The sequence below is a fragment of the Tympanuchus pallidicinctus genome, unplaced genomic scaffold (assembly GCF_026119805.1).
Source record: "Tympanuchus pallidicinctus isolate F22 unplaced genomic scaffold, pur_lepc_1.0 scaffold6, whole genome shotgun sequence".
Taxonomy (NCBI): Eukaryota; Metazoa; Chordata; class Aves; order Galliformes; family Phasianidae; genus Tympanuchus; species Tympanuchus pallidicinctus.
Genome location: NW_026294780.1, coordinates 42,548,334 through 42,572,736, shown reverse-complemented (window position 1 = coordinate 42,572,736; position 24,403 = coordinate 42,548,334). Strand labels below are relative to the sequence as shown.

The following is a 24,403-nucleotide window of genomic DNA, read 5'->3' as shown; positions in this document are numbered from 1 at the left end:
CAGGCCATCCAAATCACAAGATTTTAAGAACAAAGAAGGCTTTCATCCTAGTCTTCATGCATTTTAATTTCTCACGACTTCTCTCACTGTGTATGTGAGGGGGTGGACAATAACTTGACGTTGAAAAGTGCACCTTTAATTCCCAGCCCTCTCTGCTTCCTCATTCTGAACTGGTTTCCTTTTGATCACAGTAAAACAAGAATGACCGCTCCTCAATTCTTATCACCCTCCTGCTTCTTCCTTCCTATTTCAAGACCTGGTTCCCTGGAGGCCCTGCTGACGTAGGACTATTCAATGCTAACGCATCTAATCCCAAGCCCCCAAATGCTTTTCTTAGCATTCAGATGATCTATTTCCTTTGAATAAAAATGTATTATTATTTTCGTGGGTTCTTTCAATTTTCCATTATCTTTTTGATAATAATCTGAGCTTATGGCAGACTTTCATATCAGGCAATTCTGGCTTCCTAAAAGTATGTTGCATCAATGACACCCAGAACTTCCTACTGCTGGGTGCTACAGTGCATGATACTAAACTAAAGACAAATCCTCTTAAGAGAGAAAGCTGTAACCTGCTTTGAAAAACAGCTGGAAATAATGAAACTTAAAGCAGATTTGACCCATGCAGATGGTGCCCTTGGGACAGAGAGGAGGCTCTTTTCCAGTAGTTATTCTTTCCAGCCTGAAGCTCTCAGGTTTAACCATTGCTCCCATAAAATCCACACTGGAAGATCTCCATGAAGAAAGACACTTTACTCCTGCTGCTTCTGCAGCTTGATTGCATGCTTGCTCTCTGCTCATCACTGTGGGGATGGCCACCCCTGTTTCTCCCTCTCTCTTCTTTCTTTCCCATCCTCGAGAAACCTCCTGTGGCTGAATGCAGTCATTAAATCATCCTCCTGTCTAGATATTTCCATATACATGCAGAAGCCTGCAGGAGGAAATTATGCAGCCTTCATGCCTGCTGCCTGGCCACAATTCTTCCGACAGAGCAAAGCATGCAATAAACTGGACAAAGAAATCAAGTAGTTACTCTCCTGTGAAGCTGCAGGGGTATTTTTGTGTTGTAGCATCTTTGCTATGTTAATAATCCTGCTTATTGCTGGAAAAGCACCTGAGCTTCATATAGTCCTTTTATTTGATATTTTTTTCTTAATAGTTGATTCTTAACTCATTTAATTAAAGTAAAAATGTAGTATTTTCTTTCCTTTTTTTTTTTTTTTTTTGTGTGTGTGTAATTACTTAAACACTGTAAACGAGAATAGAAAAAATACAGCAAGATTAACTTCTGGTTAAAATGCCGTCACTAGAAATAGCTGTATGAGTTGAGACAGTGGTAATTCAATTAAAAATGATTTACAAAAGATTATTTACACTTCTCCCTTGATCTGCCCTGCCCTTCTGTGTGGGATGTGGACAGTACTTTAGTCAGCATTTCCATTCTTTTGGCTCAATATTCCTTGGTCTGGGGATTTGACTTTTTTTCTTTTTCTTTTTTTTTTTTTTCTTTCCCTTGCCTAGGATTTCAGGCAGAATAAAGTCCAAGAGTAGCATCAGAGACTGAGGTGCTGGGTTTACATGTGATGTTCTGCCCATGTCACCCAGAAAACTACAGGATAAAAGAGTTTCTAGGGTCTTCATGACTTCCTTGTACGCAGTGCCTTCTATCTCAGAGTCATTTTGGAGATGCTAGGACGCTGCTTCATCTGGACTCTTCCCCCATCCTTTGAGCCAGTCTCTTCTTCCTCTTCCTGTCACTGCCTAATGCCCTCACCCTGGCATTCATATCTCTGTCTCTAATAGCATAGGGCCATGGAATCATAAATCCATAGAACCATTTGAGTTGGAAGGGACCTTTAAAGGCCATCTGGTTCAACTCCTCTGAAATGAACACGGATGTCTACATCTAGATCTGGGTGCTCAGAGCCGGGCCCAATCTAACCTTGAATGTCTCTGACTGCTCTGTAAACATCATCCCACAGCAGTCTATACCTCACCCCAATGTGGCTCTCAATTTTTTTCCTGACACACTTTCAGATCACTTAAAAGCAGCCAGTCACTTTTACTAAGCCGAGATCAGTTTCATGCACAGGTAGACTGCAGGGACACAGCTGCCATTTTATGGCCTCTCCTCTGCAGCCAGCAGTGGGAATTAGAATCTGTATCGGTTAAGGGAAATTCATGTTTTATGTCTCTTATTATCTCAAGACAAAGGAAGAGGGAAAAATCTCGAATTGACAAGCATTTTAAAGTATTATGTGTAGTAAAATTTTGGCATTGTATTTCTTTTCTTTGAAAAAGGAGAGAAGGTAAAATAATAGTCATTTTAGTTCCAATTTGCAAATTTTGTTGGACAAGCTGGAGAAACCAGGGAAAAATTATGAGAATGATTTAGATTTAGGGATACAAACTATGAGCTGTTGATCACTGTTTTCTGTTGTTATTTCCACTAATGTTCCATCTTTAGGAAAACAGCAATCCTGTTTGTGCTGCTGTTGACCACTTTAGGAAAAAAAAAAAAAAGTCAAGGGGAAAAAAAAGGTACAACATGCAGATTCATAGAATTACCATAGAATCATAGAATGGCCTGGGTTGAAAAGGAGCACAGTGATCATCTGGCTTCAACCCCCTGCTGCTACCAGACCAGGCTGCCCAGTGGCACATCCAACCTGGCCTTGAATGCCTCCAGGGATGGGGTATCCACAACCTGCTTGGGCAACCTGTTCCAAGATTCCATGATGCTCAGGTGATGACGTTCTTTTAAGATCCCTTTTGGAACATACATTCTCTACAGTGTAAATACTTTCTCTGAATCTCAGGCCACTTGTGAAGTGGGTAGAAGAGATTTGGTCTGCATTACAGAGTGAGACTGCTGTGGGAAAAGTGGAATTGCAGTGGATTGGAGAAAGCCAGAGTTACAGTTGAAAACACTTTATTCAGAAAATATTCTATTTATATAGATTGTTAAGACTATCTAAAAGTCCCTGGTGAGGGAAACCAAATCCACAATTGAATTGACAAGTCATTCTTTAAGAAGATTCCTGTTATGTTTGCTGCTGTAGTGCAGCAGAGAACAGAGGGTATATTAATACAGATGCTTGGCAAGATTTTTTAGCTATAGCTGTCAAAGCCACTTCAAAATTAGAGTAAACTATTGGACAGCTTTAAAAATGAGTGTTGTAACTTTATGAAACACTGTTACTGTAATCCTTGCAGATCAACATGTGGCAAGATTATTTTGTTGGAAATATGTGCCTGCAAGCTATTTATTTTTTGTGTTTTGTTTAACAGCAATTGACATCTGAGATCAAGAAGGCTTAAACCAATTATGAGAGCTGGTGCAGCAAAAATCATGATTGATACATTTACAATGCAGGGTCGATTTTTGTAGTAATGCCATTTTATTAGTGAGTGGAACAAGGAGGAGAAGGGGACAGAAAGCATAAAACTTTGTAGCACCAAATTAGCAAGGTATTCTGGCCGCATACAGATGTTCCTTCCCTCAGTGTGACACACTGATTGCCCTATGCAGACCTCAGAGAAGAGACAGCCGTGTAGCTGTTACTAAGCCTACTTTCCTCTCACTTTGACTTATTGGATTATTTTGTACAGTGGAATGATAGGAATTTAAAAATTAAAAAATGCTGTTGAGTCATCTGGCCCATCTTGCGGCTAACGCAGGATTGTTCTCTGCGGATCTCTGTCCACTTGGCTTTAGATGTGATTGGACTTCAGCCAATTTCCTTTAGAAGATTATTCTACAGTAGAATACATTTCATTATTAGGATTATTTTTTTTTTTCCTGTCAGCCTAAATTTTACTTTGCTCGGTATAATCACATTACTCTTTACTATAGTTTCCTAAAAATCCCTATTAAAAAGAAAGTCCTTAGTGTGCGCATCCTTCCAGAGCTTATAGATAATTATCATGCTTCTCTTTCAACTGTGGCTTTAGTCAAGCTATACATATTTAGTTATTTTAATATTTTCTAATAAATCAATCTTCCTAGATTAATGATGACATTTATTGCAGCTATCATTAAGCCAAATCTTAAATTCTTACATTTAAAATTCAACAAGAAAAGGCTGGACTGAATAAAGACTTACAGATTAGATCCTGGTGTCATTGAAAACCCATCTTTTGAACTCCTGTTTTTGACTTCAGATCTGTAATTTGTCTGAATGGCAGCTCTCCTGAGGCAAACTTCAGCAGTAAGACTTGTCTAAACTACCTTGAGTTATCTAGCATAAGTGCCTACATCAAAGCTATTCTCCCTAGGTTCCTTTTGGGATCATTGGACCCTATAGTTGGGTGCAATTCATCTAAGTCATTTTATATATGCATGTTATGATGAGAAGAATTGAGCCTTCAAGGTAGCTATTTTTCTCTCTCAATTAAGGGTAGCCCAAGGTGATGTGTTCCAATATTGACATTCTGCACTTGGTGAGACAAATTCTTCACCCTGGAGCTGAAGTTATGGAGATCAATACAGAGCGACTGTGCCAGAGGGACACCTGAATCACACTCATCAGTCCTTCTGTCCTGGACCAAAGACTTTGGTATTCAAAGGCAAATTTTGTGCACGTTGATATATCGTGATTCGAGAAGAGGGAAGTCTTGATGCTCTCCATGGCAATGCCACATACTGGAGACAGCACTGGGGAGCTTAGTTCAGTGAAGCTTAATGTATTGGGTGTGCTGACATCTTCCTAACACATCTGAGTGGCTCTGAATTCAATGAAGAAGTATGATGGTTATACTGAATAACTGGGGAGTGGATAAAACTGTCTTTTGAGTAGACATGGAACAGGTACAGCTCTTACTTGTAGAGAGCAGGGGATCTAGGTGTCAGCTGCTCAGGTTTTCAAGTCACTCTGGGTTGGAGGCAGGCTATAGCCAGTGTCTTCGACTTTCCAGGTTCTCTACTAAGATGGCTGCTGTGTGGCAAGTACTTACTGTTCTCCCCTTCTCCCCTACTTGTTTGTCCTTTGCTGAAAGCTTAGTGCTCAGAATCCAAACTGCATTTAATATGTAGCCCCAGGCAGATGACCGTTCAGGTGCAATCCTTGCCTTTTGGCTAGCCTTAGGTTACAGCTTGCCCTCCATGCAGCTGGAATAATTCCTAACTTAAAATGGAATAACTCAGAAAAGAAACCAGCATCTGTGTTTTGTTTATTAGGAAATAATAATAAAAAAAAAGTTATAGTTTCCCAGTAGCATGTTCCCTTCCAGCAGGCTTGATGGCAAAATATGCTGTCTCTATTCCCTGTAATTGATATATAGTATCTCGGCAGAAACTTTGTTCTAAATAGATTTTGAGAGTAAATACCAGAGAGGGAGAAGAGAGGTTGAAATTGAGGGATAATATCACTGCAAGTTAACATGTTCATTAATTAATCCTGAAAGAATTTAGGCTGAAAATTAAAATAAATTTTTTAGACATCCCAAGAGGTGAAGTTCTGAAGTTCTAGAATAAAATGCTAACGCATTATTAAAGTAGATTGAAGACAGAATTTGGTAAATCTGTACAAGGCTTTCCCCATTATGCATTATCATGCATATAAACATTTGCAGCGGTTACCGAAAAATAAAATTGAGCGTACAGTATGAATATCCAGTCATAGTGGTACCAAAGAGGAACAAGAAAGGAGGCTGACAACTGTTCATATGTTGACACCATAATCTGTTGTGTGTTGAATGCTGTGTTTCATGGAGTCTGCTGTTTGCTAGCAGATGCCAGGAAGACTCAATCTGAGAGGTCAGCATAAGAAATTACTGTGTGACCCTCCTGAACAAAGCAAGATCAGGAACTAGGTAAGAACCCAGTTTGCCCCCCTGGGTATTATACTCCTTCAAGTACTGCTGCCCAAACACTGTACTCAAACTTTTCTCAGCCAAAACCTGCTGAAAACTTGGCAGACAACAGGGTTCTGCTCTTAACACACAGTAGCAGGAGCAAAATGCAGCTATCCTCATCATCAGACATGCAATCCTCACAGGCTACAGGCCTACCACAGCTTCATCCTAATGCTAACAGACATAGTACAGAATTGTTTTGGGATGTTTAACTCTGAAGCATCACTGTCCTGGAGATGAGAAGGGCTTGGAGGAGTGTTTGTAGGGCAGGGGTAGCTTTTTTAGCTACCTTTGCTTAAAACTGCTCCTCTGTCCTTAAACTATTGTATCGTCATGATGTGAACTCATTCTGCCACTAGTCTGTTTGCTAACAACCTCTGTGTGCTACTCCTCATCATTTGTGTTTTTTCAGAGCGTAACGTTTTGGTGCCTGTCCTCCATTTCAAGCAGAAGGCACAAATAACTGCTGAGAAGGGCTTCCTAGGCTCCTTTCTAAGTTCTTGATCCTGTTTCTCTTCACAGCTTACTTATGAGACAAGAAGTAGGCCATTCTTTAAAGCTAAAAATAACTGTGACCAAACACCTGCGAGTTGTTGCTGGCTTCCATTACAGTGGCTCTCTGTCTAATGAGGACAGGGTGATCCTCCTTTGAAAGAGCATATGATTTTTCTTCTATGGATTTCTTGACCCACTTGTGATTCCTGAGGCTGACCTTTACTGATGGCTGGTTCTGAATGGTTTGTCCTTTTATGCAGCTATGTGGTAACCTAATCTTCAGATATTACAGTGGTGGATTTTATTTAAGGACCTTCCCAGACAACTGAATGCCATGGTCGTGGCAAGTTTACCTATGTTGTCCCCATAAGACTTAATCCTGAAAAATGTGATCTACGTTTAATTTATTAGAACTCCTCTTTGTAATTATTTGAACAGGATTTTCTCAGTAGTTGTCACTGTAGTTGAAGAAGGGCAGGGTTTGAAATGTATTCCATCTAAAGCACTGAATTGCTTACCAAGTCTTTCAGAATGAAGTGATGCAGTCCGGTTTTTCTGCCTTTCTTTTAAAATAGAAAAAAATAAAAGTGTGTATTTCCATACTGGATTTCTATTCCAGTCTGTAGACCTCAGTGATGAAAGCACACCTGCAGATCTCAGACTATCTGCAGGGATGCATCAGGGTAGCATAGGCTCTGCACTGTCTACCCCAAGGCAGCAGTTGTGTTTTCTGCCTGTGTCAGGGGATGTGAGGACTGCTTCCCTTCAGAAGTTCCTGCCACAGTAAAGTTGCTCAACTCTTTGTTCTTTCCCAGAAGTGTTTTGGGTTTGGAATCTTTGCAATGTAGATGATGTTTCTGAGGCAGCGCAGGGAGTCCTTCTCCACTTTTTCCCACAGATCACCTGGAGAATCCAGTCATGGAAAATGGATGTTGTCAGCCATTCAAAATTAGCTCTTTGAGTCCAGAAGGGTCTGCATTCTTATGTATCTTCTCATTTTAGGGAACATTGGTTTGTACTAGCTTGCCAAGAAGACAATCAAAGAAAGGATTTTTCTTTCTAATCTACTTCACTGTCAGTTCAGGATAGTCCCAGAAACCATTTGCTGTATTGATTAAGCTGATGCCCAGTGTGGTTACTCTGTCTGTAACAGCAATGGGTGAATATTCTCATTGTGATGGGTGGCAGGAGTCTGAGATGTGGGACTGGGTTGACACTGATTGACTCCACTTCCTGCCTATTTGATTGAAGCAGAGAACCCAGACTTTAAATACTAATGTTGCTGAAGAGGGAAAAAAAACACCGCACAAAGTAATAGGTTAAAAAAATGTTTTATTGCATTATCATGTAGCACCCTCCATTGCACACAGCGTGACTGTAATTTTGTCAACGGCGGTGTACAGGTTAATACACTTTATTGAGGCAGTTTCATTAGACTGAAACTGAAATCTGTACAGGAGGCTCTGTTTTTTTTCTCTCTGAAGTCTATTAGGTGTTGTATCTTAGGGGAGCTGTAAGAAGATTGGCTCACAAGAATAATCTGTTCCTTCTCTTCCAGAGAAAAGTTAGAATGTTTAATTTTAGTTAGGATAATTAGTATAATTTCACATGGGTTCAGGAGATAAGAGAGAAGGTATGAGATAGAGCTTCTTTAATTTGCCTTTATTAACTATACGAACTGTGAACCTGCTGGCCTCACTGTACTGTCAAAAGGGGAGACATTTTTCTGTACTTGTACATTTATGTTAAAAAGAACAAATTTAAAATAGGGATGGTAATCATGGAACCTGAAAGGGTAATTCTGAAAAATGAGATATAATAAAGAAAGGCTTGGCATGTCCATTTATTCCCAGGTTTCACTCTTCAACTGAATGTAAAGGGAAGCCAGGAAACCCACCATCTTGTAAATTTTAATACAAAAAAAGATGTAAAAATGAGAACAGCCTGCTTTGTTAAATGTTACTGGCTGGCATCTGAAACTGATATCAATTATTAAGGGTCTCACCTCTTAATTGCTGGATACAAACCCAATTCTTGAAAAACTTGCAGTTATTTCAGTGTCTACTCTTTGCAGAGCAATAAAGACCTTATCCATAGTGTCTGATATACACTGCATATTCAGTGTAGCAAAATGGAAGGGTATTTACAAATTAATGCCTATGAAATGAGGAGATCACAACAGATTTCTGGCATCGTGCTTCAGCCTGGGCTCTGTGATACAGTTTAGATAATTCTTGGTGTAGAATCTGCTCTCCTGTGATTTGAAAATCCTGCGCTCAGTACTGTCCAATTTAGTCATTTTGCCTAAGGCAGTGAGCAAAACTTGAATCTATCTTTGATAGTAATTACTTATACAGTAATGTGAAATACATAATGGATGATGTAAGAGTTGAAGCTGTTTATTTATTAGACAATTGTTATGAGCTGGGGAATTCTTTTCTTGTAAGACTATCAGCAAACATTCTCACCATACTCGCGCTGTGAGCATAAATGAGCAAAGAATCACCCAGTTAAGTGTTACTTAGAGAGTGCATGTTTGTTTTCCTTTTGCATTCCCAGCCCTAGAGTTTCTTTCATTTCCTATGAAAACTTGCATTCTGTAGAATGCAGTGGACACCTTCCAGCTGGAAAATTTTAGATGTAATAAATAGCATGTAAAAGAGCCGGCAGACCATTACTTGGACTTTTTCCATCCCAGACTCTGGAGAAATGTGACTGAAAGGAAGATGAAGAAGCCAGATAATTTGTGCTCTGTATTCGCAGCTTTTGGGTGACTGGGGCTTCAGAAAGCATACAAAAGTGGTCAAAGTTATAAGTTTATAAAGCAAAACCTCAAAAAATTCCCTTTTCCTCTTTTCCTCCACCTCACTTATATACACTCATTCACACGCAAGTAAGTAGACAGACCAACTGGGATAAAACAATGAACACTCATAGTTTTTCTTAAGTTTTCAGTTGGCTCTGAAGTGGAATCAGTTTTATGTTGGTACAAATGATGCTCAGAATGCTTTTTGCAAAGGGTGAAATGTAGTGCCCTTAAAAAAAAAAAAAAGAAGTGCAGAAACAATGATGTAGACTATTGGAGCCCCAATGTATCAGTGCTTGTACCTCGACTCCTTCTGACAGATGTGTTGAGAGAAAAAAAAAGAAAGGTCTTTAAAGGATATAACCATGGTACATCACAGTGCCATCTGGCACACCATCTCTTCCACACCTTTTTAGGCCTAAATAGGAAAGTCAAGATCCAGCAATTCCACATAGTTTCTGATGAGACTGTGCCGTTCTATTCTTTTTTCATTACGATTATAAAGGATGTATTTAATTGCATTTAATGTCCTGGCTGGACATTGTTTTTTGATGTGCTGTCAGATCAGAACAGGTCTTCATGGGGTAAATATTATCCCAACTTACACTCAGGCTTCAGCCCCGCATCAAGTAACTCAGAAAATATTGAGGTTGTTTAAATGCAGCAAGGCTTGCAAATAACAATTTTTTAGAACTGCCAGCATGTCAAAACATTGAAGGAAAATATTGAAGTGTACCAGTGGGCTTCCAGTTTGTCTGGTGCTTTTTCTATTGAATAATCACATCTTCTAGGGTCTAAAGTGGTAGTTCGTTGTATGTAATGTATCGCTGTCATGCCACAAGGCATTCAAAAAAAAGAGATTGAAATTATCTTGAGGGAACCAAATCGCTTTATTTCAAAGACAAATTGGATTGATCTATCTTACCATTCTCTATAGATTTCATAAGCACATTACTTGTTGAAGTGGTAGCAGACATTTTATATATTACAGCAATTTGCATACGTTCATTAAGCTGTGCTCTGTAAGGCTTTCTGACAGGGGCATTTGATGAATCCTTTTGTGAACTGCATTGTTTCTTTGCACAGAACAATCTGTTAAATCATGCCTTTGTCCTTCAGTTTGTCAGTATTAGTAAATGAAGCAGATGTTAGTAACCATGGGAGGGTTTGGGGGCTTTTTTGGTGTTTGCAGAATATGGGATAACTGTGGAGGGCATGGTGCATTTGCAGAAGTGACAGCTGGTGTTACTGGAGATAGAAAGTGTACTGCAAGTACGAAGTTTCTTTGGCATCTTTTAATAATCCTATGAGATCTTTTGGAACAGATAGATGGGTGGTCACTTCTAAAATAAAAGCTGAAAATGTTATGCACAGCAAATTGTGTGTATGTATCTGAATGTAATTTTTCTTAACTTTGGTTGCAAAGTTTGGCTGCCACAGAGCTGCCTCAACCATGCAGTAATTCACGATGTTTCTCTATAAATATGTGATAAGGAGTTCCCAGGTCAGCAATCCCTTGAAACATGTCTTTGAGTGATGTTGTTTCATGCAGTATCACATCAGGAGAATTTTACACCTGGTTCATGTTTTCAAGGTTACCTTTATAACAGAAGTTTTGTTGTTCTTGACTGCTCTTGGGTTCAACTTGGGTACTTGACCAAACTTAGGTCCTACTGCCCATCATAAAGACCACTCAGCTTAAGATACTTGCATACTTGCATCAGCTTGCATTTCAGTGCTTAATGGTGAATAATAACTCCTATTCAGATGTGGCAATATGAGGGCTTATAGTCCACTGCAGAGGATGAGACATGGAATCATTAACGTGGGTAAAAGATGAGGGGAAAAAAAGAACCATTGAATGGCTTGAGTTGGAAGGGACATGAAGACCATAGAATGCTAGAACCCTCAAAGTTGGATGGGATTTCTGAGGACCGTCTAGTCCAACTTCCCTGCAATGAACAGGGACACCACAGCTACATTATGTTGTCCAGGGCCTGATCCAGCCTCACCTTGGAAATCCCCAGAGATGTGGCATCAACTTAAAACTAGATCATCTAGTTCCAACCCAAAGTATAGCGTAGGAAATTTATTTCTGTGAGAAAAGTGTTAGAAAGCTGATTGCTGGAGAAGTAATTGCAGAAAAGCGGAAGACATTATTTCAAAAATTAAAGAGAAAACTTCGGCCACACTTTGATCTTGTAAACAGCCTCCACTGCTTTTGGAGGTGGTATTCACTGATTTATACATTAACATTAATGGAATTCTCTTTGTGATTCCTCTGCTCCTTATTGTGGAAATCTCTTTTGGGGAATTGAATAGGAGATGTGAAGGGCAGAGATGCGACTTTACTTGTGCCTCCCTGTGATACAGCCTGAGCTGCTGAGTCTGGTTTCTCTGCGATTGACATCAGCAACAGGAATGGCAAGATAGTGTATAGAATAAATAATCCTAGCTATTGTCATATTTATAGAGATTGCCTGAAAATATGTGGAGAAGACCTGTGAGGGATTTCTGTAGTTGTTGTTCTTACACATGAAAGTAGGCAGCAGCTACAAATCAGTGAACTGTTGCTTTTGTAAGAAGAATTGGCAGAATCTTTCATGCAGTTGCTGGATAAAAATTTCTATTGCTTCTGCCTCACAGAGACAGCCTTATCTTTATGTCTGATTATCTTGCAAAAAAAATGAGCTGTGAAATAATTATCCATGCTGATATTTACATTTTGTCTCCCTGCTTGAAAATTACCAGCTCACAGAAGGGAACAGAGGGAACCTAGGACTCCTTTGGTGGGTAGAGCCCTTGGAGAAGAAATTGCCTGCTATTCAGCTGCAGCACCCAGGTGCTCCCAGCCAGGTGACCATTGATACATAGTGGGTATGAGCTGCTCTGTGACTGACTCATCTAACTGCTGAGGTGATTCACTTTGCTGATGCTGGGAATCATGTGGTGGGTACCAGTGGTGCAGCTGCAGGCAAAAACTCAAACAAAATTTTGGAGAAAGGAAAGAGGCAAGGCTTTTTATAATGTGTACTTGAGGTTTCTTTAGAGTTGTGGCTGTTTTGCAGCACTGTGTGGAAGACTGTTTTCTGCTTCAGAATTCAAAGATGCTGTTGGTGCAATAGAAGTACTCAGTATAGCATCTGTTCATGTTGGTGAAGCTGATGAAGTCATCTCAGAAATCACTGTCCAGAGCAAAGATCAGACCAAGAGCATTTGGATATGTTAGCTAGTTTTCTTCTTTTTTTTTTTTCTTTCCCTATATCTTGTCCTGGTTTGCTGAGCCTGTTTCTTTCTCCTAGTGTATCTTCTTTCTCTTTTTTTGCAAACATGTTGGACTTATGAAACACCTTACTCTCTGTATCATTGTGCAGGAATGACCAGGAAAACTTACAGATACTCTAGGACTAATTGTAATTAAGTGTTACATATGCTTACGAAAGTGTAAGCGTCTAGAATTTTGCATCTGTAGCAGAACTGCCCCATTCAGCATTTTTTGGACACAGAACGAAAGCACACGATGATGTCCTTGATTTTTTTTTCATGTGGTTTCCCTGTTCCCACTGCTGTCCTGCTGCAAAGTAAAGCAGAAAATTGCTTAAATGTACATAGGGCTGTTTGTGGTTTACTCATACGTTCTTATTTTCTTCTATGCCATCATTGGTTTTGCATATTGGCAATGTTGCTTTTGTTCTTGCATTATGGATAGTTGTAGCAAAACAGCTGTTTGGAAATTTGATGTATTTTCAGAGCTTTTTACTGATTTTGAATTCATATGTAGAAGTCACCTAAGGACCTGTCTGTTATTATATGTGTAAAATTTAAGTTATCATACCATCAGTCTTATCACCCACAGCATGTGGGTACCCATGTGATGTACAACTGTAGCGGAATCAGCTCATGACCTCATTTCCAAATATGATGATATTTTTTCTTTTCACCTGTAGTCTTCAGCTTTATTCTTTTAGTGACTTGTACATATTATCTCCTTTCCAGATTTTGGACTCTGAATTTGGAACAGTTTGGGGTTATATGCTTCTTGAAACTTGGAGAATACCTGCAATAAATAGGTAAGTGCAATAGACACATTCATACTTTGTGCTGGATGATTTGGAATATATATAAGTTTTGTTTAGTGCTGAACTTTGTAAAGCTCTTGATAAATCTAATTTACCATGAATGGGCCAGTATGATGGATCTTTGCAGGCTGAATTTTCAATAACATGTGATATTTCTATGGCAGAAATTGGGAAGTACATGATGCTCACAGCTACTCAGAGAGAAGTGTGTAGCCAAATGTACAAATTTATCTTCAAAATGAAGGGTCTCTGTGAGCAAGTGAGAAGCTCTGGAAATAAAGTGACTTGAAAAAAGTGACTCTACTCAGTCCTCCTGTACTTAAGGCTGTGCTTTAACTAGCTTTTGTCTGTGTTTCATTTGGTTTTCTTTGCAAGTGCTGACGGCAGTAAAGGTATGAATGTGACTAAATGCTTGAAGAAAAGGGCCATAAAGGTTGAAATTTTGGGCATGCTGAAGTTCCTGGAAATTTTCTCAAGTATTTCAGTGAAGCTGGTAATTTACTTGGAACATTTACAGAAAATATTCAGGCAATTTGAGAAGTACATTCTTGCACATAATGAAGAAATTTTTTAGGTGATTTCTTTTTTAAAACTTGGGTCACACTTTATGATGCTTGAAATGCTGCTGAGCTCCTAGCAGCAGAGAAGGGAAAACAAGAAGACGTGGAAGGTTTTATTCTTTCTAAAGAATTTACAGAATTGGACAGTTTTTGCATCTCAGCTCTAAAGAGGAAAAAGCTTCTCAAATGTGTGGATGTAACAATTGAACTTATTTTGATCTGTGTGAGAAACTTTGAAGAAATTTGTATTGGCATAGAGGCTGAATTGTTCTTATGGAATAAAATTCAGGAGTAGGTTTTGACGTAGGAGATTCAAGAGATGGATTTTGAAAGAAGTTGCTTCTTGTATAAGAATTAGAATGCAAAGTATTTTCATGCTGTATTTTCTCTGTAAGTCCCAAGATGCTTGACAGAAACTGGAGAACCACTGTCTCTGTTTTGTGTATGGGATCAGATACTTGCTTGGTTTACTTAATATGTGATTGTCCTATTTCTAGATCTACTGGATGTTCAGGGCTGTGTCCAGGTCTGTTTGAGGATGTCATGTTTTACGATGTTTTCAGAGTGTGTACAAAAGATCTGAACCCTATTTCTTATTGTTTCCTTAATATTTCTCCAATCTTGTGACGTGCTTTTACTTCCCCCCTTTTCCTCAATGCCCTCCCTCTTTGTGATACATTTCTTCTTATTTGTTCTGTTTCGTTTTGTCTTTTGCTTCTTTATTTTTCTTTCCCATGGCTTTTGCTTTTTGCCACTCGTTCTAATTCATTTTCAGTCTCTGGAGATTGGCAGTGGTGGGATCTTTCACAAGGAGGAGCTTCAGAAAAAAAATCATAGCAGAATGAGCTTCCCTTTTATTGCCTCTCTAGAGAGCCTGCTGTAAAAGGAAACTTGCTGTCATTCCCGTAAATTTTCTTTTGCAGCCAGCTCTGCTGGGCGTCCCCTTTGTGCCCTGTGAACATCTGTGTTGCAGCTTACGTCTGAACCCAACTGCAGAACAAATATGTGAACCTGCTTCTTGTTTTGAGCAGGAAGCTGCTGCTATTAGTAGGGCAGGTGGCCTCGGTTCACCTGCGACTTCTATTCCCTGTCTGGGAGCGAAGCAGCCGTCTGTCCTCTCCCCTCCCTCTTCTGGTGCCTTTGTCCACGGGGAAGTGCATTTCCCTGCTTCCTTCGAAGCACTGTCCCTTGCCTGTCAGCTGTCAGCATTCATTTTCTCCCTGAAATTTTCCCAAGACGTCATGCACAAGAAAGAAAGCAGCAAGCGCTGTAGGACTTTTATGGCGTAGTTTACTTTCCGTTGCTCCTGGAAACTTGTGCCTTCGTGCATGCAGTCATTCAGGCACCACCCAGTGACACCACCGTTCTGCATGGGGGAGAAATCTTCAAGTCCTGAAGTGTTCAGTCTCAGCCCTATTCCCAGGGCTGTGCACAAGCTTCCAGGAAAAGATGGCAGTTTTATGAGCAGCTGTTGGACACTGCAAGAGACAGCTCACCGAGCATGAATTGTGAACCTAACTTCAAACAGATTTATGTTAACTAAATTTTCTTTTTCCACCCTCATTTAAAGAAAGGAAAAAGAAGCATCAGTGCTGCCCTGTTTGCACAAGCGCCATCCCACTTGAGCGTGCTCAGCAACATTTGAGAAGCGTAGGTGATGAACTGCAATCTTTGTGACATATGTGCGCCGCAGAGAGAAATCTGTTGTGTCAGGTTGGCTTCAGTTTATTCTTGCTGTTGTGATGAGCCTAGAAGGTGTGGAAACTTTTGAGGAGGATTGGGTGTGATGGCAGAGAACGGCTGTGACTCTGGCAGGGGGATGTGAGGTCAGTCTGAATTGGCAGCCATCAGCTGAGAAGGGAGCATGGCTGACTTAGCAGTAGGCTGCACCAGTGCCACAACTTCCCTCAGATATTTCAGTTTCTTGGAAATAGCAAAACTTCCCTTTTGATGGTAGCTGGAATGGTTACTGGGCAGCATTGCTTTCCTTCCCTTTCAGTAATTGAACTGCTTTTTGGCAGGACGTTACATCAGTTTTAGAGCTTCCCAAGCCAGGTTAGAAGTTAGCCCCTCTCTTTCCAAAACTAACTGTCAAGGCAGTCCCAATACTCCGCAGATGTCTCTGTACATCTGAATCCTGCACAGACAATGGTATCTCATGCTCATTCGTCTGTGCACTTGTTATGGAGAGAAGGATTGGTCTGGCTGATTGTACTATTGGGAGCGCTAAACAGCAAAAACCTCTAAACAAAAAAATCTGGTCCTCTTCAAACATTGGCGGACAGATATCTGTCTTCCATCTGTGGCAGCCTGTGCAAAACAGCAGAAGAGCTGCAAAGTTTGTGTTCGGAAACCTTGGAGAAATAACTGGCAGGCTCTGACTTATTTTTTAATTGCATGCAGATCTGAAACATTAAACAAAGAAAGTTAACGTTGAATTGTGACAAGCAGGCAGAAGCAGGGAGGTTCAGCCACAGGCCTGAGCACCATCCTGCAGGAGGAAGGCTATGGGGTGTGTGGCTTTTGACCCTTGGGCACTGCTGCCCAGGCCCTGTTGTCCATTGGAAGGGGCAGTGGTCACCCACTGTCACAGGCAGTCCACTGGCTCCCCTATGTCCCACTTCCCCTGGCTGCACCCATGCTCCCTGGCTCCCAGGCTGCCCCCTACAGGTGCCTGATCCTCGCGTGGGGCATCCATCCTGTGATGTTGCAATGCAGAGGAATGAATGATGGCTGAGAGGCTTGTGTTCTGGCTCTTACTTGGGGCTCTGCTGCTTTCAGTGGGCTTTGAATCAGCCTGGTGGCACAGCTGGGAAGCCAAGCAAGGCTGTGCATCAGGCAGTACCCCTGGGCAGCAACGATTTGGTTTGATTAGAAGAGGTGTCAGCTTTTAGCATTCCCCTGCTCATTTTTAATTTTCCCTCTGCCTCCCCACGTAGGCAGTTCCCTGTATTTAGTACAATGTGTCTCTGCTGTGTTGTCCCTTTTATTTATCAAACTTATGCAAAGAAGTTCCACCTTAAAGCATTTACCTTTTCTCACTTGCAACTGCTTGTCTCCCTTTGCAGTGCTAGAAAACATGTGTTTACAATAGGTGATTACAAGCACGACTCTTTGGTACAAGGAAATCTGGAGACAAAGTTGTCTTCAGATTCCCTAGAACAATTGGAGCTGAGTCACATTGTTAAACATGCCATATGTTACCAAGTAACGTGCAATGTTATTAAGTGAGGATGTCAGTAATGTGTTACACCACTGTCAGACTTAAAAATTAAAGCATTAATACAGAGCGTTGAAATAGACTTGTTTAGGTTTGGCCTCCATTTATATTAGTACTTCTGCACGCAAATTTAATTCCCAATGCAAGAAAATGAAGGTAAAGGAAGGAAAATGAAGGCAAGCCTTTCTACATAAATGGCTTAGTGACTCTGAGTACTTAACAAAGGGACAGGCTATATAGGATGTGAGTGTCCACCTTTCACCTAACCTTTCACCTAACAGGCTGTCACCTACAAGAAACTCTTCCTTAGACCTCCTGAACCTTCCTTACAGTGCTGCTGTCAGGATGTGCTATGCAGGCATGGGGTGGAGGTGGTAAATGTCTAAGTGAAAGATGTTTGTTTTATATGGACACTCAAGAAACCAATGCAATGAAGGTATATGATCTGCTGTTGATTCTGCTGTGCTTTTTTTAACAGTGCTTGCTCGAAGAGGATGTTGCAGAATTGGAAAGAGGTGCAAATTCATGTGTTGTGCTTTCTGAATGGGTATTTGCTGTAAATTCTAGCTGTGGATTCTAGCTGTAGATGACCCTGTTCATTGCAGGGGGGTGGGACTACCTGACCTTTAAAGGTCCCTTCCAACTCAAATGATTCTATGATTCTGGCTATACTCATCACACGTATGCTTCCTGTCTCTGTGTATCCCAGCAATATGCACTGCTCTTTAGAATGCAGGGTTTGGGTCTGAAATCTCACATGTAGGTAAACTGTGTGGTAGCCTGATGTAGCAACATAGGAACTAAGTAATGTGATTTTGTAAAGACAAGATATCCAGCACAGTGTATCATAAATTGATCCCAGGAGGACAGACCTAGAATATAAACTGTAGTGCTTTGAATATCTACATGTTATTACTGTATTAAACACTTTGCAGCAATTTGTATTGTATTACAGCTGACAAAGTATTTTACCTCCTAGTAACTAACTAATGTAAATAGTGCTGATATTTTTCTTTTCCATATTTATAATTACATTAACTGCTTTGCGTATTAATAACAAACAGTTAAGTGTCAGCATCCAAGCTGTGGCTGCCAGTAATCCACCAACAATTTGTTTTCGTACTCAAAATGTGAAACTGAAGAGTAATTACATACATTTTACATAGGAAAGCTCACTGTTCTACCTCAATACTGTCATTTTCAGTATCAAATCTAGTGCCAATAGAATGTGTTTCAGAAATGAGGAGAGACTTTGTGCTAAAAAGCTTGGGAGATTTCTGATGAAAAATGAATAGCTCGCTCATATCAGTTAGGATTTGTGACTTGTTTCCAAATAAAGCTAAACTTTGAAGAAAGTGTTTCTTGCCTCTGAAAATAGTCTTTTTCAGAAGCCAAACCTGGAAGATCCATATGCAATGCAATTTTTACTTTTGTAGTGTGATTTGATTGTGCTAAGAAAGTGCCAATGCAAGCAAGAATTTTGCAGTTGACTGAATTTTTTGAACATTAGGTGGTTCTTTTTCTTTAGCGTTTCCAGAGAAATATTTTTCTACACTGGTATTTTGAGGACTTAAGCATTTTAATTCTTAGAGACAAAGCAAATGGCGATATCAGAATAAACCCAGCTGATATTTCAGTTAAAGAAAAATTCCTTCTTGGGTTTCTTGTTTTTTTCATTATTTATATTCTCTGTTATTTTCTTTTACTATATTCATCTGCTTGCTCGAGGCTGGCATTTAAAACAGGTGAAGATTTTGAAAGTTTGCAAACCATTCGTATTTATCAGGGCTGTATGGTAAAGAGTAGGTTCCCACTTAATATTGCAGATGTATGCTGGATGTTCTGGGGAAGAGCAAAGGTTGATTAAATTCACAAAATAAGGTGATTTGTAGTTTTCTAAATATGTCACTCAACCTAAAATTAACTCAATTATTTACCAGTCACATACATGCTAATGAACTTTGACAATCTCAATCGACCTGCTGTGAAGAACTCCACTATCACTTAATAGTGTTTCCTCCATGTTTTCTCTAAAAGGGAAAGAGTGACTGTAGCATTTATCACATGTAAAGCAAAAATGCTCGAGGATTTTATTATTTTTTTTTAATACCTGCCATTCCAGAGCACTGGCAAATTAATTACATTTAATTAGTAAAGCTATAAAAGAGGTGCTTAATTTTTGTGAGAGTGTCTCCTAAAGTTTAATCCCCCAGAGGTTTTGTGTATGATGGTGATGAAAGTGGCTGCTCTTAAATCAGCATCAGTTATATTATTTAAGAAATAAAGTTATTTGTCATACAAAATGTGACAAAATTATAAAGCTTTAAGACAATCACATATGATAAATAGGTTTTGTTATTATTTCTAAAGTTAGAATCACATTGTAAAGACATCTTTAGCTATGTGTCACCCATAGCTATAAGAAATATATAAAGAAGTTTGTGTGTTAGCCAAAGTCTTCAACAGATTTATTTGCATTCTTGCTAAATACAGAAGTATATTATGCAAATAGCAATAAGGTTATCCTGCATTTGTACTTAAGTTACAGGTAAATCTACAGAAGGCTGCCTTGGATGATGAAGTAGTAGCTTCCTTTCCCTTTCTAAGGTTTTTAGAATCATAGAATCATAGAATGGCCTGGTTTGAAAAGGACCACAATGATCATCTGGTCTCAACCCCCCTGCTATGTGCAGGGTCACCAACCACCAGACCAGGCTGCCCAGAGCCACATCCAGCCTGGCCTTGAATGCCTTCAGGGATGGGGCATCCACAGCCTCCTTGGGCAACCTGTTCCAGTGCATCACCACCCTCTGAGTGGAAAAACTTCCTCCTAGTATCTAACCTAAACTGGCCTCCACCCTGACACGGAACCTTTAATCACAACTCTTTGGCTGAGACCAGCCAACCGAAGCTTTCCCCCCGAAGATTTACAGAATTCTGGATTGCTATCAACTTTGACCCATAAAATAGACATCACTGTAGCATCGACATAGGTAGCAAAAAGCAGCTGAAGAGTTTTTGGCCTACGGTTATTTCTGTCACGAAAATGAAGCTAGATAAATATAATACATAATATCTAAAGCTTCAGGGCACTGGCAGGGTGTTTGGAGACAGCTGCATGTTCAGCCCTTTTGGATGGAATGAGTAAGTGGCTGATTAAGTGGACAAGATAGTTCTCATTTTGCCCTCAGGGAGAGGTCAGCCCTTCTTCAGCTTCCCTTGAAAACTTTGGCAGAGGTGGGTTTGAAGCTGCAACAGTCCCACTGTGAGATGCAGTACTGAGTAATAACATACCAGAGCCTGTTTTACTAGATTTTTCTCAGTTACTGCCTCCCATAAAGGGGCATAAAATGTTAAAAGCAAGCAACAGCAACAAAACAAAACCCACAAAAGAAAAAAAAAGAAACTAAAACCGTACAGTCTTTAAAACTGAAATTAAGTAATCACATTCAATTGAATGATTTTTTTTTCTAGTTATTCCAAATTATTACTGCATTTGTTTAGAATATATATATTTTTCATTTATTCTAATCATTTTCATGATTTTCTTACTTGATTCATTCAGTGACATCAGCTGTAGTGACCGAACATTTGTTGCCATGGTGACAAATTACAGTGTTTCAAGCGTCCTCGAATGAATCAGGTAAGAGAAACAGGCCAACTAAAAATGGAGAAAGTTTACTTAGAAAGGTAAACCAGAAATGTTGGGAAAAAGTTTGGAGGATGTTGGCTTTGAAATCTTAAAATGGTTATACTGTAGTCACAGCTTCTATAGAGCCAGAGATGCCAGCATGGCTGCTGTGATAGTGGAGCACAAAGGGATTTGTCTGCACCTCATAACTTCCATCAACTGGAGAGCACTTAAAATAGGTAGTTCCAAAAGAAGTATGAGTGGATTTATGAAAACCACAATTTCTTGTTCATCCTCTAAATTATAATAATAAGCATTGCAGTTCATTGTGATTGAGGTCTACCTGCTTAATGAAATGTGTTTTAAAATATTTTGAGTACTTCTGTCATATCACAGTTCTGACACCACTCTGGCAAGAGCCAGGAGCTCATCCAGTGGAGATGATGTTGAAATGGGGGTGAAATCTAATTTGCATTCCATATACGTAGCAAAAAGAGAGGTTAACATTTAGGAGACCCATCTCGATACTCTGATGTGGTGTACTGTATCATCATGGAGTTAGCTATTATTTAGGTTGTATGCTAATAATAGCAAGAAGACCCTCCATGTATACACTGACCAGAGTTAATTCCATTCATGTCATGACAGCTCTCAGTGGGAATGCTGTGCCTTGCCTTGGCTCAGATGTTATTTCCAATAAATATGGAAATAATGGCTCACAGTGCTGCAAACTGTTAGGAGATCTCATAGGAAATCTCATCAGATTATGTGATAGGTTTGAAATTAATCCATGTCCCCACTGTATTTACACAATATACAATTGTGTCTCTGATGGCTTATAAGGAAAGGTAAACACTACCATCCTAAATCAGCAAGGGGACTTGCTGCAATACATTCTCTTGCTAGAGACTACATTTCTTTGTATTGATACAAGGCATTGACAAAATGATTATAAAACTTTCTTATGCTGCAAACACACTGTTGTCTGGTTTGCAACCTCAGTATAGGAATAATCATCTTTCTTGCAGTTATCCTTGCCTTCTAGTTCAACAGACGTTAATTTTTATGTTATCCTTTTCAAAACCTGAAAGGGAAAAAATGTTGAGAACTTCTTGCTCCTACTGAGAATATTTCTGCGCTACAGGTCCATTCATCCATCATTCCTGCACTGCTCTTTGGTGAATGCCTTCTTATAGCACTGCTCTATCCTCTTCATAGACTGCTGAAGCCTGCAGAACTGTGTCATGTTAGGCCAACAACTGTCGTCTTAATGTCTTTCCCTGAAGGACAGGAAGTTATTGCCTATAGAAATATGTACACTTCACTGTGCTTCTGAGTAGTGACTATCTCAAGAAACTTATAACAAACTCTCCAGCCCATGTTTTTCTGTCAGCTTGAAGGGTTAACAGGTATTTGGTACAAACAATGGTTTTCAGTTGTTGCACAGGTTGGTCCAAATGTAATGCCTCCTGTTTATTTCCACAGCGACTAAAACAGATACAAAGAGCACAAAAACTCTGCTTCATGGAGCAAATTCTCAGCTATGAAACAATAATTTTCAGCAGTCACCACCATAGCTATGCATTTTGGCCAGCGATGAACAGGAGCCTATATGTTGTGCTTGTAAAAAGTCTGCACCAATGGAGGTGACCTACTGTTTCACAGCTGCTATGATGGCATAGCTACTAGGAAAATATTGCCCATGTAATCCATCTTTCATAAACCTGAGTGAATGGAGGTCAGAAGGTGACAATTCTGGACTATACAGTGGCTGTGGTAGGAGAGTACAGCCAAGATTGGCAATGCACTCTGCAGTCTTTAAACTGATAAAGAGCCTGGCATTACTGTGTTGCAAGAGAAAGGCCCCATGTGGAATACTGCATCAAGGCCCCCAGCACAAGAAAGATGCAGAACTCTTGCAGTGGGTCCAGAGGAAGGCCACTGAGATGATCAGAGGGCTGGAGCACCTCTCCTATGAAGAGAGGTTGAGGGAACTAGGCTTGTTGAGCTTGGAGAAGAGAAGGCTCCATGGAGACCTCTTTGTGGCCTTTCAGTACTTGAAGGGAGCGTATAAACAGGAGGGGGAATGGCTGTTTACGAGGGTGGACAGTGATAGGACAAGGGGGAATGGTTTTAAACTGAGATAGATAAGGTTTAGGTTAGATATTAGGAGGAAGTTTTTCACTCAGAGGGTGGTGATGCACTGGAACAGGTTGCCCAAGGAGGTTGTGGATGCCCCATCCCTAGAGGCATTCAAGGCCAGGCTGGATGTGGCTCTGGGCAGCCTGGTCTGGTGGTTGGTGACCCTGCCCATAGCAGGGGGGTTGAAACTAGATGATCCTTTGAGGTCCTTTTCAAGCCAGGCCATTCTATGATTCTATGATTCTTCTCTGACCTGACTCTGGAAATCCAAGCCTTCAGCTTAGTCAGCATTGTGATACAGTGGTCATAGTTGATGATTTGTTCAGGGTTCCAGGAGATCCAGAAGGATCACAGTTTTCTCATCTCAAAAGACAGTTACTTTACTTGCTTGAGGGCTGGTCTTGAACCTTTTCTTCAGTTGGGAATTCACATGTTGTCACTGCATGGATTTCCATTTTGACTCTGGTTTGTAGTGGTAGCATCATATTTCACCACTGATGATGTTGAGGCCCAGGAAACTGTTGCCTAAAGCTTTGTATTGACTCAGTAGGTCCTGACAAACTTGTATATGGTGTTCTTTCTGTTCCTCTGTCAGCATTCATGGCACTCACCTGGTGCAAACTCTGTGATATTCCAATGTTGGAACCATTGTTTCCAATGCACTGAAGCTGAAATTCAGCTTTATGCACAGATCTCTGGTTGTAATCTGCTGATTTGTTTTGATGAGCTGATCGAGATACTCTTCATTTTGTGGTGTGACAGCTGTGCATGGCTGACTGGAATGTGGCTTGTATTTCATCTTTGTTGCCACTGTTGAAATGCACTAGACATGGCCTCAGAGTGGTCACATCCACTGTTTGGTCCTCATAAGCATTCAGCAAGCATTTATGATTGTAAGTGGGTGCTATTTTTTCTGCATGGAGGAATTCCGTGGTACATCTTTGCTTCAGATGTACTTCCATGTCAGATGCCATTGTGTCAGACTGCCCCTCTGCTGCCATCTGTCACATGGCAACATTATGTAACAGGATATTGGCGGGAAGGTGCAAACTCTACTACCACACCATCAGCATCCACTTCTGACATCGTGGGCTGACACAGTAAAATTGGAAGCATTACTTTGGAGCAGTCCTTGTAAAAACTCTGGTTCAGCTTAGAGTTTCTTTTGTTTTCTCGCCATTTTGATAGACTGTTCTATCAGTGTATCAACAGTTACATCTGACACTAGTGTCAAAATACAATAGATACAAGGCTCCATTCAAATAATCATATAGAAAAGAAAATGAGGGAAAACCCACATAATCATTTATTTCTTCTAATACTAATGCTTCCTGTACACCAGTTGTATTTATCAGCTTTTAAAAACTCTTGATTGCATTTTAAAATCTTATACATTCTGCGTGATGAGTACAAATGCAGCCACCTTCTTTTCTACTTCTTATTATTCATGGTAGCTGGATTTTGTATGCCATTTGTAATTATATTTTTCCCTCATATGGAGTGAGGGAGGAGAAAAAGCTATATAGCTCTTTATTCTTGTTTATCTTGCTGAGCCAAAGCAATTAGAATGGGGGTATGCACCATCCAAATAGCTAAAACACTAAATTCTGATCGA

The 24,403-nt window shown here is 40.1% G+C and overlaps 1 protein-coding gene across 7 annotated transcripts in view; it reads left to right on the top strand.

Annotated features, from left to right (window-relative positions):
• Positions 1 to 24,403, top strand: part of ENOX1 (ecto-NOX disulfide-thiol exchanger 1) — a 365,454-nt gene that overhangs the window by 57,110 nt on the left and 283,941 nt on the right. For 6 of the 7 annotated variants that reach the window (XM_052664577.1, XM_052664568.1, XM_052664573.1 and 3 more), the window contains exon 2: positions 13,153 to 13,226. The gene's annotated coding sequence lies outside the window, so the exon portion shown is untranslated. Of the gene's footprint in view, positions 1 to 13,152; positions 13,227 to 20,580; positions 20,659 to 24,403 lie in introns of those variants that run through there. The other variant, XM_052664574.1, reaches the window with a different exon arrangement.